Raw genomic sequence first — 15,797 nt, 5'->3', positions numbered from 1 at the left:
CAACAAACCCTGAGGACCTCCAGGCTTTTCCAGTAGCCTGAGATCTCCCTTCTGAGTGGAGGTACCACTCTATAACCAACAAAGAACCAGCGACCCAGTGAGGGTCACTTCACTCACTGGCCGTAATCTCCCGAACCGGAAATTTCAGCTGGACCGGATGACACACCAACTACCACCAGGACAAACCCTGTAAGTGTTCCAAGTTTGGCGGCACTGTGCTCTCTGGTGGCTGTACCATACCAGTACCCTGGGTCCTGGTCAGTTGACGTCAGACAATAAGAAAAGGAGGAACCCTCAGTCAAGGGACTTGAGGAACACCCTGGACCTCCCACCAGAGTGCCTGCGTTGTCCTGTAAACAGCCCTCAAAGACATTTAACTCCAGCTCCAATAGACTATGTTGCGCACAGCCCTTGGATCACCAACTCGCTCTGCACTCAGCCACCCAGTGCCCTGCAATGAGGAACCAGCTGTGCTCCCATTGAGCCACGCCCCTTATGACCTCGACACCACAAGGGGACCCCAAGGCACCACATTTGAATCTGCAAGAACCAACCTTTTCCAAGTGGTCCCCCTAAGTGGCCATGTACCTGCTCCAAGAGACATTCCAATGCTGTTCCTGCCTCAACCGGTGACCCGCCGAGCCTCTCCAGCTGGCACAGTGCACCCACCGACAACCTTGACCAACCTGCAAAAGAGGAACCTGCTAACATTACTGTACGATTTCTTTTTCTGGGCATTTTTAAAGTGACTGCCGATTGATTCCTATGGTGCGTAATTATGCACAGAAAGAATGCATTTATTAAAACTTAAAAAATTCATAGCTCAAAAAGTACTTAACCAATTTTGATAATCTTGGTCTTAAAATGTATATACACGTCTCAAGTATTTTTATAAATTGTTCTTCAGTTATTCCTTCAAATGTATGAGATGCATGATTGATACTGTGAGAACAATAAATGCTTTGCACCTCTCCAAGATTAGACTAACTGCTCTACCAAGCTACCTCAAAAATTAGAGCATTAGGTGATCTAGTTTTTGCCTCTGGAAACCAACATGTAGTTGCCTGGACCACCTGTGCAATGTGCTGGTTTTGTACACTACATAGAGGGCCAGCCTCCTACAGGTGGGTGTGGTGGATGTGTCAGTGGGTATTGTGGTGGTGTCTGTGGATTTGGTGGTTGTGGTGTGTGGGTCAGAGGGGGTGGGGGTGTTGTCTGTGGGAATGATGGGTGTTGTGGTTTGTGTGTGACTGTTGAATGCTTGCACGACGGAGTGTTTTGTGGTGCTGCTTGTGTGTGTTGAGGTGTGTGTGTGCGAACGCATCTGTGGGCTTGGGACATGTAGGGGAATAGGGAATTTGGATGGGGAGGGGTAGGTAGTGGCGAAGGATTGTGGGGGGTGGATGGCTGCCATCAGTGAGGACGCCAGAGTCTGACAAGATCTCTGTAGGCCAGACATGGCATTATGAATGTCTTCCAGGTATGCAACCATCTGCTGGAGCTGGCTACCCTGCATCTGGATGGCATTCAGAATGGCAGTCTGACCCACAGAGACACTCAGCAAGAGGACAATAACCTCTTCACTCAAGGCAGCGGGGGTGACAGGGTCAGGGGATAAGTTGCCTTGGGAGAAGAAGACATCCGCCCTCTTGGGTTAGCGGGCACGGCCATCTGGGTGGGGAGCAACAGGGAGGGTGCAGACGGAACTGGGGGTGGTGGACAAAGATGGAACAGGAGCAAGTCCTGATGGGTCCATCACCACAAGGGAGTGGCCACTGGAGTAAAAATATGAAGATGACATCAATCCTGTGTCTTCCGTGGCACTCTCCTCACTCTCCGGGCAACTGGGTCCCTCTGTGTTGTTTGCCCCATGACTGGAGGTACTGTGGCCAGCTGCCTCCACACTTGGTTCTGCCATGTCTTCTCTGCTTGCCTGGTATGATTCTGAAATTACAAGACAATTAGGGTTACTGCATGTTCCTGATCTCACTTGAACAACAGCTGTGATTAGAAAACATTACCATGATGTACAGTAGCCACAAGCTCCAGCAAAGCTCTCCAGCATTTGCAACACCATACGCATGAATGCTACATGAACTGTCAACAGTTGCCCACAGGAAATTCTGAATCACAGACAACTCCAATTGCATAGGTAAAGTTGTGCAATCACAGTACCCATTGAACAATTAGGAGACCTTATCACCCACAATGGCTTGCCTCGTGTAGCATCCCTCAGTTACCTGTTGTCGTACAATAGTAGGGCAATGCCATGTTCATTTACATAGATCCCACACAAGGTCATGTATCCAGCTAGTCTTCATATACCCAATGCCACATCATGAGAAAATGATGGTCAAATAATCCTGCCATGTTGCTGACACAAGTATAGTAGCCAGAAGAAGGTGACATAGAAACACCCATGTCACACTGGAAACAAATCAAATCAACAATGGTCACTTTACTATGTGTACATTGACTAAATGGACTCATGGAGGTTGTACTAATGTTGCTCAGATAGCTAGCACATCTTGCACAGAAATGTACAATGGAGACAAGTTGGGCATATTGTCAGGGAGATTTCTCTACACAACCCATACCACAATAAATCAGCTAGCCCCAGGAATAATCCCTCTCTTGATTGGTACTCCTGACAATACCATACTCTGATTGGATCAATAGAAGCCAATAGTCCTTTGAATGTTGTAGAGGGCCAGGGTTTCTCAAGTACGTGAAGAAGGCCCTTAACATGTTGTTAAATGTGAAGCCATATCACTGTCTCTCTTTGTCATGCAAACACAGATTCCGTTGGATGAATGATTGTACACAACCACATATGATTTCCACATTACCACAAGTCACTCCCTGATGTATGTCAACACTTAGGTAACAAACCTTCCCAATTTAACATGTGCAACGGACTTTGCTACATGATTCTATATCAGTGGCATAAAAATGCACATTGTGGGTAAAAAACTGTGGTCCTGCCTGTCATGTCCTTTATTGCTACTGTAGTTGTACTTGCCAAGTTACATGCAATGATGGGCGAGGGTAGGTGTGAGCCACCAATTAATAGTGACACACTCCTGTCTGTGGCACCACATGAACTGTAGCCACATAACATATGTTCAATTCCAAAGACATGCTGGCATGCACATATATGTGAGGGAATTCAGACATTTCCCATGAAGACAGGTAGACCATGTTTGAAACAGCAGTGAAGTTATATGGCAAACGTGGAAGGTGCACATGTTAACATGTAGAGACAAGGGATGATGGCAACAGTGATGTCACTAAAACCATGTCAATGGACATTCACTACTTACCAAGGGAAAGTATTGCTCTGTGACTGCACCCAAAGAGCTCTGTTACATGTATGATGGCCACCTTCATATAGGAGAGACAGTAGTGAGGCACCAGCACTCGTGACACACTGGAGACAAGTAGCCTGTGGGGACAAATGCTGATATATTCACTTGAGCAGACACATGGCTGAGGATAGTGATCTATTATTTCATGTTGTTTGGGTTGTCACACTTAAGAGTAGTAGACTGTTGTGTACAAATTACACCTACAACAAACAACATGACTTGATTTATCACTGTAATCTGCTATGTGTTGGCCCTGGAGAGGTGATTGGTTGTGGACTGTACTCAGCTGTGTCGTAGGTTACTGGGCTAATAGGTAAGGCACGTCAGCATGCACCAACTTCCATACCTACAAAATCAATTACTCATCTTATTTGTCACACATGGCCCATCCCCAATCATCCGGGGAAGATGGCAGAACGTAACACGGAAACTTAGCAATGTAAAGGCACAGATATGCCCTGTACTCACCTCCTTGTAGCTGCTGTGCTCCCCTCAAACTCTCATCAAACGCCCATCAAGCTTGGGGTAGGCCATCGCTATAATTTGGGCCATTAGGAGGGTCAGGCTCCATTGTGCTCCCCACCCACTTTGGGAGGATAGCCCCAGTTGGACCTCTGCGATCTTCTGAGCCCAGCATCTCATGTCTTCCCACCTCTTCAGACAGTGGGTGCGCCTCTGGCTATGGACTCCTTCTGGGTGATGACTCTCCAAATCCTCTTCTTCTGTTGGGCGTTGACCTGTTTCAAAAGGTCACAAACACAGTTTTTGCACAAAGAGTTGTGTCACACACATTTCAAAAACACAAAGTACAAAATGTTTTACTTGTCAACACACCACAAGTGTAAAGTACACATGCTGATAAGTACAGTGACATGACTACACACCTTAGGAGTCATCTGCAAACTAACCCACTACCCTGCTCATGGCCTCCAGTGACTAAGAAAGGTTACTGACATCAGGTATCCCAGGCTCAAGCAACATGTACTGTGATGTGAGCCACAATGAAACAAAACACACCATTGTGGCCTTCTGAGCGGTTAATTCCTTGGGCCTGACTGGACAGACACATTTACATTCTGGAACATTGACTCACTGCATACAGTCCTTACACACAACTACCATAGTATAGACTTCACCCTAAGACTTTAGTGACAATGAAAGGCTGCCATGGTGGGCACGAAAAGTCCCTTTCGTGCGCATGTGCGGGCATGTGGCCTACCCAATGTAGACTCATGCCACTTTTAGGGTGGGCTTGTGTGGTATGTACTTGCAGCACAGAACACACTTTTGACCACACATGGCAAACCTACAGAGATGGCAACCAACATACAAAGGTATGTTTGGTCTGAGTTCTTCCATGTAACCAAGCTTGTGAGTCACATGTCATGCCCTCCCCTTAATCTCCCAACTATCTGCACTGCAGGTTTGTCACTTGTGCAATACGCCTGTATTGGACAAATATGACTTATGTAAAGGCAACTACAGAGCAATGGGATTAAGAGACCTGTCATAAGTCAATTACACACATTGACAATGATGCAAAATGCACATATGTAATAGTTCAGGGATTTACCTCAGTACCCATTCCTAATCTAGTCAATAGACATTCAGGCCAAGTCTTACCCTGGAGCCTCATTTTGGCCACATGCCAGGATCTGCAGATCTACAGGCAGTGGGCTCGGTGTCACAGTTGCATAGCCAGAGTAACTCTTCCCCAGTCTGGACTACGTCCCATACTGAGATACACATTTGACAGGCCGTGGTCTCTGCAGGCTGAGAATACAGAACCTATGTTAGACTTGCATTTCCATGCATGACAGTACATCAAGTGGCCATCATCAATGTGGCTTGTGTGGCTCTCTGAAGGGCACAGTGAGTTATTATATGCTTCTCATACAACAGTTTGTCAAGGCCTGAATGATCTGTGGCACTATACAGATTGCTTGCAAGATTCTCAAATTACTCCAACAGTATACAGACACATCTCATGCTGTCATGCACACATATGTTGTTCCTGTGATGAGCCAAAGAGCTGATCATACAGGGGAAAGACCTCTTCCACAAGCTTCTCCAGTTCCTCTGGAGAGAAGGCAGGGGCCCTTTCACCTACTTGGCGTGGCATGATTGCTCACAGAGGCAGCACACAGCAGTTGAAGCGGTGGAGTTGTTGATGGCAGCAGTGTCAGGTGTTAAGTCAGTGAATTTGCAAACCGCGGCATACACGTTCATCACGTCTGCAGTCATCGTTGACAGGCACAACCGTTGGCCCGCGACCACCACAGGCAACAACGTTAGCCTATGGCTGTGTCAGTCACGGTTAAAACCGCTCACTGAGCGGAAGAATTGTGCCAGCAGTCACTACATCTGCCATTTTGGCAGTTGGAAATACAGTTTTGGGCCCTGATAAATGTGTCCCAACATAAATAAATTTGTATGATCATCACCTATATCCTAAAGCAGCCTTATTGTCTTGGTTTCTAACACACAATCAACAGTGTAGTGTGTTGCTGGTCACAGATGGCATAAAACTGCAGTTCCCGGTTCACTGCCGGTGATGGTATTTTTAGCGGTTGGAACAGACTATCAAACTTAAAGGAACACATGAGGAGCAAATAGTTTGGTAATGCCCAAATCCATGTTGTTGACAAATGTGTAGACAGCCATTGGGGGTCACATTTGGCCAGGAAGTCATAGACAGCTTTGATGTGTAATATGTGTTATGTTATTCTAGTCATTCCTGCTTTGTCACATGGACGTTTGTCCTATACATCATGTATGTTGGTGTGTACACATTTACTAGTGCTCCAACTCATTTCATATCACAAATAGGCAGTCTGAGAGAGGGAGGAGGTGACAACCTCCAGTGTACCCTCCATTGTCAGACATTCAAACCATGGAAGAACCTCACATCACCAAACAGTACCGTCTGAATAGGTAAACAAATGTGGATTTATGTTATCAGTTGAAGCCATTTCTGATGCCTGAAAACACTCATCCAACAATCATGCCACCCATTGTTCAACTCATGCCAGTATTACTCTTCCTAGCCACAGTGGACTTCCAATATACAGTGGCCCTATCTGGTGGTATGTCCTAATCTATATTCAGTGGTGTGGTAAGAGATGTCCTATCAGTAATGATGAAACACATTGACAGCTATACCAGGTTCCCCAGACGTTAGGATTTAGCCAATGTGAAGGCTGACTTCTATGGTTCTGCCTGCCTTCCACATGTGGTAGGCATTGATAGCACAAATGTGGCCAGCGAACAAGGCTATCACAACAGGAAACACTTCCATTCTATCAATGTGTAAGTTGTCTGCTTGTCAGATCTCTACATCTCAAACATCTGTGTCCGATCCCCAGCTTCAGCCCATGATTCCTTTGTTATGTGGAATAGCACAATACCGCAGCTGATGTCACAACTGCAACTTGAGAGGGCTTGGCTGGTTGGTACATCTGCCTGGTTTTGTGTGTGCAATGTCAGGTGCCTCAGTCATAAAGTGAGTGACTCATTGTTGCACTCATGTCTCATTCCTAAACAGGAGACTCAGCATATCCAAACCTTCCTTGTTTATTGATGCAGCTGAGGAAATCAACTAGACCAGGGAAAGTCAGCTTCAATGAGGCCCACGGAAGAACACGGCAGGCAGTGGAGTGGGCTTTTGGGCTCCTGAAGGCCAGATTTCTCTGTCTAGCTAGGACCGGGGGAACCCTCCTCTACTCACCCGGGAAAGTGTGTCAGATTACTGTGCCATGCTGTATGTTCCATAACATCACCCTGATTAGGAATACCCCTTACATCCCAGAGGAGGGGGAGCCTGTGGTGCCACTGGGTGAGAATCCTGAAATGCCAAATTAAGTGGATAGTGGTGAAGAGGAAGGAGCTGACTTGCGGCAAAATCTCATCAACAGCTTCTTCTCATGAATGTAAGTATGTCATGAGATGTCATGACTTTGACTGTACAATGAACTGTAGTTTTGATAATGTGTGAAGTTAAAACTTGGTAATAGTTAGGGAGCTGATGCTTTGGCAAAATCTGCCAAATGGTGTTTAATGAGGTAGCTTTTGACACATCCACATCTTGATGATGTTTGTTTGTGTCAGATTTATTGTTATGTACTTTGTTCTCCTGATGCTTGTTATGTGATTTGTGTCATATGTATAGTTTCATATCTATGTTCCTTGTTTTGTTCTTTTACCAGGTACTTTCACCATGATCTTCATGTGGGCATTTCAGAGTTGTGACATTGCCAGGTATGTGATGCTGTTGAGACATACAAAGTGGACATGGATTGTTCCTGGGAATGTAGCTCACAGACTTTGGATATACAAGACCTGTGCCAAGACAGCCTGCACAGTGATAGGACTGAAGTGCAAAAGACTCCATTGCACTTGTTCCTTGTCATGCGGTGGCCCTTTTGCATCATGTGTGTCATCATGTGGACAGACAATTTGTAGTCCTATCTCAATTTCATGTTAGTTTCCCTTCACATTGGCTGAACCCTCCTTTTGTGTAAACTATATATAGGTGTTGATGTGTTACACTTTACTGACCAGAAACTGTTGTACTGCCATATGAGTCTTGCAGTATATGATGTTGGATTACGTTTGTGTGGTAGGCGATATGGCTCCAGCGGATTATACAAACCACTTTAGTGTTTGCCTATTCTACAGGATAATGCCTGATAAATTCCTTCCTTTTATGGTCTGGAGGTCTGTACCTGTAAATATGATCATTTACCCAGTACGATTCAATCATATATGATTTGCTATGTTTCAGATATATTGACAGCCTATGTGCTGAACTATGTAATAAAATGTCTTCTTTTGTAAGACACTAAATATGTGTGTTTTGTGTGGAATGGTTGTAATCCTGAGATGGACACTGTGTAAATGGAATATATTCCTGCTTGCACAAGTACCTTGGATCATCATTGTATGGTTCACATGGTCTGATATATCTACATGGCTGAATGAAAAATTTAAGACAGCAGACAATGCGTTTGTTACAGGTAAATGTTTTGCAGTTCTACTACATACAAAAATATTTGTGACAGAAATAAACAAAAATGTAAAGTGAAGGGATCAGTCATGGTGAATGAAATCATTGAAGTAGATGCCACTCCATTGGAAGTCCAAAGTCCAGAGTATTCCTCACATTGGAAATCGAATGTGGTTCAGGATCAGTCCACAGAGTGTATGTGCAACCTACAAAGAAGGACGTTAAGAAAGAGGTTTATTGCTGGCAGTGGTGGGTGTATTGCCATCTGCATCTCCTGGATTCTTTGCTGGATGTCCCTGCTTATGAGGGGGGATCAGCTGCTGCAGAGGCAGGGGTGTCTGTGGGTACCTGTGCCTCTGGCAGGGCCTCCCTTTCTGTGGTTGACACAGATATACTTGGGTGTGATATCGTTGCCACAGAGGGGTAAAACGTGGGGTGAAAGCCCTGCTCAGGGTGGTGTTGATTTGCCACAACACCCTTCTTAGGGTGCCCATGTTGTTGGTATGGTCATCACTTTTTTCTATTGTGACCTTCTGAAGCTGTTTAATTTCCCAGAGTTCATTCAACACCTGGTCAATCATGCCTTGGGACTCCTGGTAGACCCTCAAAACGTGGTGGATGTTGTCCTGGTTGACAGCAGTCCCAGTGACCTCACTCTGCTGGTCCACAGAATCCCTCCCATGCACCCTACCCCCAGGAGACTGTGCCCTTGGAACAGGGGGTCCTCTCCAATTAGGTCTTGGACCCTCAGTGTCTGGAGTGTAAAGATGCACCTCAGGATCCAGGACTGGGGAGTACAAAATATTTGAAACTGTGCTAGGTACACAAGTTGGGGGGGGGCATTGTTGGCTGGGATGTTGATGCAACTGGGCTGGGAGGTGACGTTGTGGCCACAGTGAGACTCAATATTGCCGACTGACCAGGCTGCTCGAATGGGACAGGACCGTCCTCCAGGTACACAAGTCCAGGAGAGTCATCATCACTGAGGGCTTCATCCAGGGGGGTAATGGGTGTCTATTCGGTGGACTCCATGTGGCTAGTGCAGCTCGACCTGTTGATGAAGGAAGTGCATTGTTACTGTTGAAGTGTGAAATCTACCTCCAAATATTTTGTGTTACAGTAAGCAGATACATTGGACATTCTTATGTTATAGGGTAGCCTATTGTGCCATTTTACCATGGTATTTGACTAATTGACATAATATGTATGAAACTTGCCTAAACTACTTGACTCAAGCAGCTCATGAGATGGGCAGATCAGTTGCTCTTTGGATGATGGAATGAAAATGACATGTTACCAACAGTCAAGCCAACACAATAGAGAGGCAACATATGCCTTTGACCATTTGGAGGCCTAGATGAGTAAGATACTGCCAAACACAGAACTTTGTTGTATACTTAACTGCAGTCATTATGTGTGCAGTGCTGTGTCAATGTGATTGCTGCTGCTACCAATCTAGTGATACAGCTTAAGGCTTTAAGAATACTTGGTGTTCACACTTGGTAAGTTGTCATTCCTGTCCTCAATTGATTAATCTTGGGGTAGCAAGTCAAGATGGAGCTAGGTAGATAGACATGTCTCTGAGGTGAGCATGATCTGTATATTGCTCACTCACAGATGAGTACACTTCTATTGAGAGTTAAAAAACAGGGGTATGTGGGCAAGTTAACACTGGGCTGGTGGTTGGAGTTACTGAAACAGGGCCTCATTGAAGTTTCAATGAGATCACTCCCTCTCCTTCCCACACTTGACAAATAGTATCCTCCCAGGTGAATACACTTCTATTGAGAGTTAAAAAACAGGGGTATGTGGGCAAGTTAACACTGGGCTGGTGGTTAGAGTTACTAAAACAGAGCCTCCTGGGTGTTGCAGCCTGGTCACTCCCTATACTTCACACACTTGACAAATATTGGGTATGACATATCTGTAGGCAGACTGCATTTAGGTTTGAGCATACATTTACATGAAGAGACATACAATGAGCACATCATGAGTCCTAGGACTTTGGATATTAAAAGACAGACAGGCACCATTTCAACATATGGCATGTGATAGGCCTTGGTAGCTGTGATGTTGGGTCCAACAACACACATTCACATTATTATATCTCAGATACTTTGGGTGTTGAATATTGGTGAAATACATGAACAACACAGTGGCAAAAGCTGAGCTGTGGGCATGCATGACATTGCAGTTTTGCAACACTTTTTGTGGGGTAACTTACAAAATTCCACTCCCCCAGGTATTCTTGTCAAGCCCTCAGGATTCAGGATGGCCAAGACCTTCTACCAAGGAAAGAGTTGTAATGGGGCACTGGGAGGGCCACATCCAGTATTGTTGGCCCCCATCTGTTGCCTGGAGCCAGGGAATACACCTTGTCCCTCAGGTTGTTCCACCTCTTCCTAATGTTCTCCTGTGTGCGTAGGGTGGTGCCTGCAGCATTCCCTCTGTCAATGATCCTTTGCCACAGTTCTATTTTCCTTCTGAGAGGAGTATGCTCATCTTGGGCTCCAAACAATTGTGGCTCTACGCTTATGGTTTCATCCACCATGACTCTCAACTCATCTCCAGAGAAACAGGGATTTTTGGCACGTGACATGCTGGACAACTAAAGTGGGTGACAGGAGCTTTCTTAACAGGGGAAGTGCAATAGGGAGTGAATGGATCAAAGTATGTGCAAGGTGTTAAATGGGATGGTGAAATAAAGGGGGCCTAATCTATGGAAAATTTAAAAAACGGTGGTCGGTGTTCTTGGTCTTCCAGTGGAGATGCAAATATTTGTGGTCTATGAAAGGGTGTGTTTTATAGTATGATTTGCAGGTGTGTCCACTGGATCCATGTTTGTCAGCTCTGTTGTTTTTAAATTCATCCTGTGTGCACTTGTCTGTCACTTTCCTGAATGCGGACCACGGGGGTCTACTGCCATTGGTTAACCGCCACAAGGGAGCCGTCTCAGTGACTGTGTGTTTGTAATAGGTCAGTGGTTAGCCGCAGCACTGACAGCACTGGAGGTCGAACCGCCTAGATACCAGACTGCTGCACTGCTGGCAGTCTGCCTTTTTGCTTGGTGGGTGGTGGTCCTGCCTGTTTCCATCATAATACGTCAGTCTAGGAACCGCCAGCGGAGCGGTCTATATAGGATCGTCAACATGGGGGTCTGGCGGTCTGACCACCAAACTCATAATAAGGCCCTTAGTTTGGCAGCTGAACTTCACCTTGCGGATCATTACCATGTGGCACCCTTTCTCCCAGTCCATTGTCCAAGCCATGTCTGGCTTGAAGGTAAAGCATCATCATACCAGATTGTCTAGTGAGGTCAGGCAAGATGTGAGAATCTGGGAGTCATTTTTGTAGGACTTTAGTGGGACAGTGGTGTGGCCCAGTCAATCCAGAACCAATGAGGAGCGACGCCTCTTCCCTGATGCAGCGGGTAGCGAGGGCTTCGGTGCCATTTTAGTGTGCACAGCGGTGGCCCAGTGAGTGGGTACAATCTGGGTTGGTGACTAACAGGTTTCCTGGAGCTCCTCCCAATCTTGGTGGCATTGTCCATTTGGCCAGAGCAGTTCTGCAATCAGCAATCCATGTTCTGATCTGATAATATGACTGTGGTAGATGCATCAGTCAGCAAGCAGCAAAATGCAAAATGATTCTGAGACTGTTAAAGGAAATTGTACTGCTGTGTTTAAAGTTAAATGTGCTGTTCTAAGCCAAGCATGTCCCTGGTGTGTTAAGCAAGCCATGTTTGGCATTGCCTCATTTCAAGATGCAGGCTTTAAGGTTTCACCACCCAGGAGCAGTGGAGTCACCTATGTCTTTCCCAGACCATCTTTCCCAGACCATCTATGGTGGCTTGGTGCCCAAGTTTATCGGACCTCATGGCGGCCAGTTTAGAGCCCATGTCCAGGTGTGCTTATGAGAGTGCTTTTATTGCCTATTGTGGTTTCTTGAAGCATACAGGGGTTGCAGACTGGTTTGCTTCCACTTCAGTCATAGCATTCTTGAGGGCATTGAGGGGCAAGGGGCAATCTGTGGTTTGCGCCATATGCCACACTGCAGCAATATCCTTTTTTGCAAAACTGTTGGGACACACAGGTGGGACCAAGTCTTTTTTGGTTCAAAGAGCTCTGAAGGGTTGTAGTGCATAGATGGGGCCAGGGTGGACCTAGGTGCCCCATAGATAGGGCCACGTTGACAGCAATTCTGGAGGCCCTGGCCATTTGTAGGTCACTGGGGGATGTCTGGCTTTTTAGGGGCGTATTTACCTTTGCCCTTTACGAGGTCTTCAAGGTGAGCAAGTTGGTAGCTAAAAACAAGAAAGAAACTGCAGGGGGATTACAGAGGGCAGACATTCAGTAGTTGGACGGGCCTGGGCTTTGGCAGTTACCATCCCCAACTCCAAGACTGATCAGTTCAGATTGCATAGATTCCCAGGTAATGTGTGCTCCCCTGCAGATAACCTGGAGTCATTCCTGGCTCAATGGACGCAGGGTGTGGGAGGCCCCTTTCCCATATATGCTGAAGGAACTCATATAACTAGAAATCAGTTTTTCAGAATACTTAACAGGGCCCTGCGTGCAGCTGGATATGAGTTTAGGTCTCCCTCCTTTTGGATTGGGGCTACCACTGCGGCGGTAGCAATGGGGCTCCCTAGCTCGGTGGTTCAAACAATTGGCAAGTGTTCTTCAGACTGCTTCAAGCCCTATGTGAGACTGCATATGTGGTAAAGATTGCTCCTGATCCCTGTTTTTCTCTCTGTCTTTCTTTCTCATGCTGATGCAGGTGGTAGATGTAAGGGGGCGACAGAGTGGCTGGAGATCTTGGTGACCCCTGTCCACGCGGAGGTGACCACAATAACAGACTTTTGGGTCTTGGGCCATTTTTATGTACTGCGTGCATAGGAGGTTTATTTCTGAGGTGGTTTTTCCATCCAGGGCGCAGCAGGTTGGTAACGGCCTGTTCTTTTATAATCAAGGAGGCCTGCTGCTGGCACACTGAGGAGTACATTAAACACAATGTTGCCTAAGGAGTACACACTCCCGGGCATCATCATTCTGCATCTAGGTGGCAATGATCTGGTACACATTGGCCAGAAGCATCTGTCTGAACTAGTGATCTTGGAAACTAGTTGGCTTGCTCAAACATTCTCTCATGCTGTGCTGGCATGGTCTAACATCAGCCCAAGATTACAGTGGAGGGATGGTAAATCAGTCAGGGCTTTGAATGAGTCAGTGAGGCAAATAAACAAAAAGGTTAGAAGGCTGTTCAGATCGCCTAAGCTGTCATACATACCCTATGGTTACATAAAAGGCAAGCCTTTTTTCTTGCAGGACGGAGTACACCTGTCAAAGAAGACTGATGAGATGTTTCAAGTGAACCTATTGGCCTGGTTACTGCACCACCCTCAGTAGGGTAACTGTTCAGGGGGAGGACAGATAGTAGGTTAACTATGCGGGCCTGTGGCAGGTGAGGTCATGATTGGTGAGACAATTCAGTACACCTTTTCTCACAAAAGCATGACAGCAATGTCACAGGGACATCCCAGGGGTGCTGGCATAGAGGCAAATGGAGGATCCAGGGGTGTGGACGTCTGTGAGCGTTTGCTGGCATCTGGTCCTTCTGGTGGGCCACTCACACATGCGCAATTGGTGTGAATCTAACTCTGGCCCTTGGGAGGAGCAATGAAAGGTGAAGGGGGTGCCGGAGCTAGGCATCCTGGCAGGCAGGCTGGCCCCCTACACAGATGTACCCCAGTAGGGGATTCTGGTGGGTGGGGTTCCTCCTTAGGGAGGGACCCAACACAGGTCTAAAAGATGGGAAAGGGTGAGTCTCAACCAGGAGACACCATTGGGTCCAGTCATGATCTCACTTGCGGGCATAAATTGTGATATGCATGAACATGTTTAGATAGTGGTAGGAAATCTGATGTATAGCGTCTTTGTAAAGGTTAGGCATCAACTTATCTAAATAAAGCTGTAAATGTTAAGGGCTACTGTGTATAAATATTTAGGATGATGATCTTTACTGAAAATGTTTGTATGTTTTAATAAAAAAAATGGCCAGGGTTTCACCACTCCTAACCCAAAATTGTGTGAACTTTGCTTTGCTTACTAAATGTGGGCAATAATGGGGGCTGCTGAGAGAGGTCGACCTATGGTCCAGGAGGAAGGCCTCTTTGATACCAGGCCATATTCTGCCCACTCTACTTTCATATGTAACTCTATACACCGTATAGATTATCTTTCTTCCTCATTTGTAATGGGGAGGCAGGTAAAATTAGAACTATGATATGAGATACAGGTATTGTATCCTGTAGCAATATTTGGCACCAGACTGTACACAACTAACATCATTACACGTGTAATGTTATCAATAGAAAACATTGTAAATTCACATATCATCGTACACACAAACAGTAGAATACGTGTCAACTAAACGTACTACGGAAATTTAGAACCTCCATTACTCATTACGCAAAGGAAGCTGAATTGAGGACAAGGTTTAGAGACCCAATAAAAAAGAAATAAAAAACGTATTCATCACAACAACGAAGCACGTCATGATAAATTTGCATAATATAAATAAAGCAGCAGACTAGTAAAAACAGAACTGTTTTGGTCCACTTACACATCATGATCAATATAAAGCTTTATATAACCAGAATAACAAATTAATTACGCATTGAAAACCCTTCCATTCTAACTTTAAGGTAATTCTTTAGAATTTTCATAGGCCACCCCAGAAGGAACCAAGGGCCAGATGTAGCAAAGGGTTTTACCCATTCTGTGTCATGGGAAAATGTGTTCGTACATATGGCCCAAAGAGTCTCCAGCAAGCCTCTCATTCTCCAAAGATAAACTAATTGATTTCCTAGCGCACTGTAAATATTGATGTACTTTCAGATAGTATGGAATATCCGATTGGATATTAACATCTCTATTACAAGGGTGATAATTGCCAGTTCTGACTCAAATCATGGGCATGAATGAGCCGCAGGGCCATTTTCTTTTTGCCCACACTTGATTTGTTGTGCTCCAGATTCCCGCTCTGGTGTTGAAAAAGGTTTGTGAAGTTGGCTCATTGTTAGAAACATAGATTATCAATATGAAACTGTAGCTAATGGATGCGGACCCTTATCGTTGTATATCTACATTCAAGTTATTCTATGGAACTTTTCAATGAGGTTAAAGACAGCCGTGATAAAAATATGAGGCTTAAGTATTGTTCAAACGTTCCCCATTAATCATCACAAACTAAATGCATGTGATCTACTTCACGTGTCATACAGGTGACCTACTCCTATTGGAATATCACTATAGCACGTCCTTTCCGGCGGTTGTAAAATAATGACGAATGGCACAATCCAGAAATCTTCGAGTACCCTGTAAAGGGCAGAGTACAAACAGGCACTTTCCCAGAGCTGGTGT

This window comes from Pleurodeles waltl, chromosome 1_1 (genome assembly GCF_031143425.1).
Source record: "Pleurodeles waltl isolate 20211129_DDA chromosome 1_1, aPleWal1.hap1.20221129, whole genome shotgun sequence".
In the NCBI taxonomy this organism is placed as follows: domain Eukaryota; kingdom Metazoa; phylum Chordata; class Amphibia; order Caudata; family Salamandridae; genus Pleurodeles; species Pleurodeles waltl.
The sequence above is the reverse complement of the archived record's forward strand: the minus strand, read 5'-3'. Positions refer to the sequence as shown.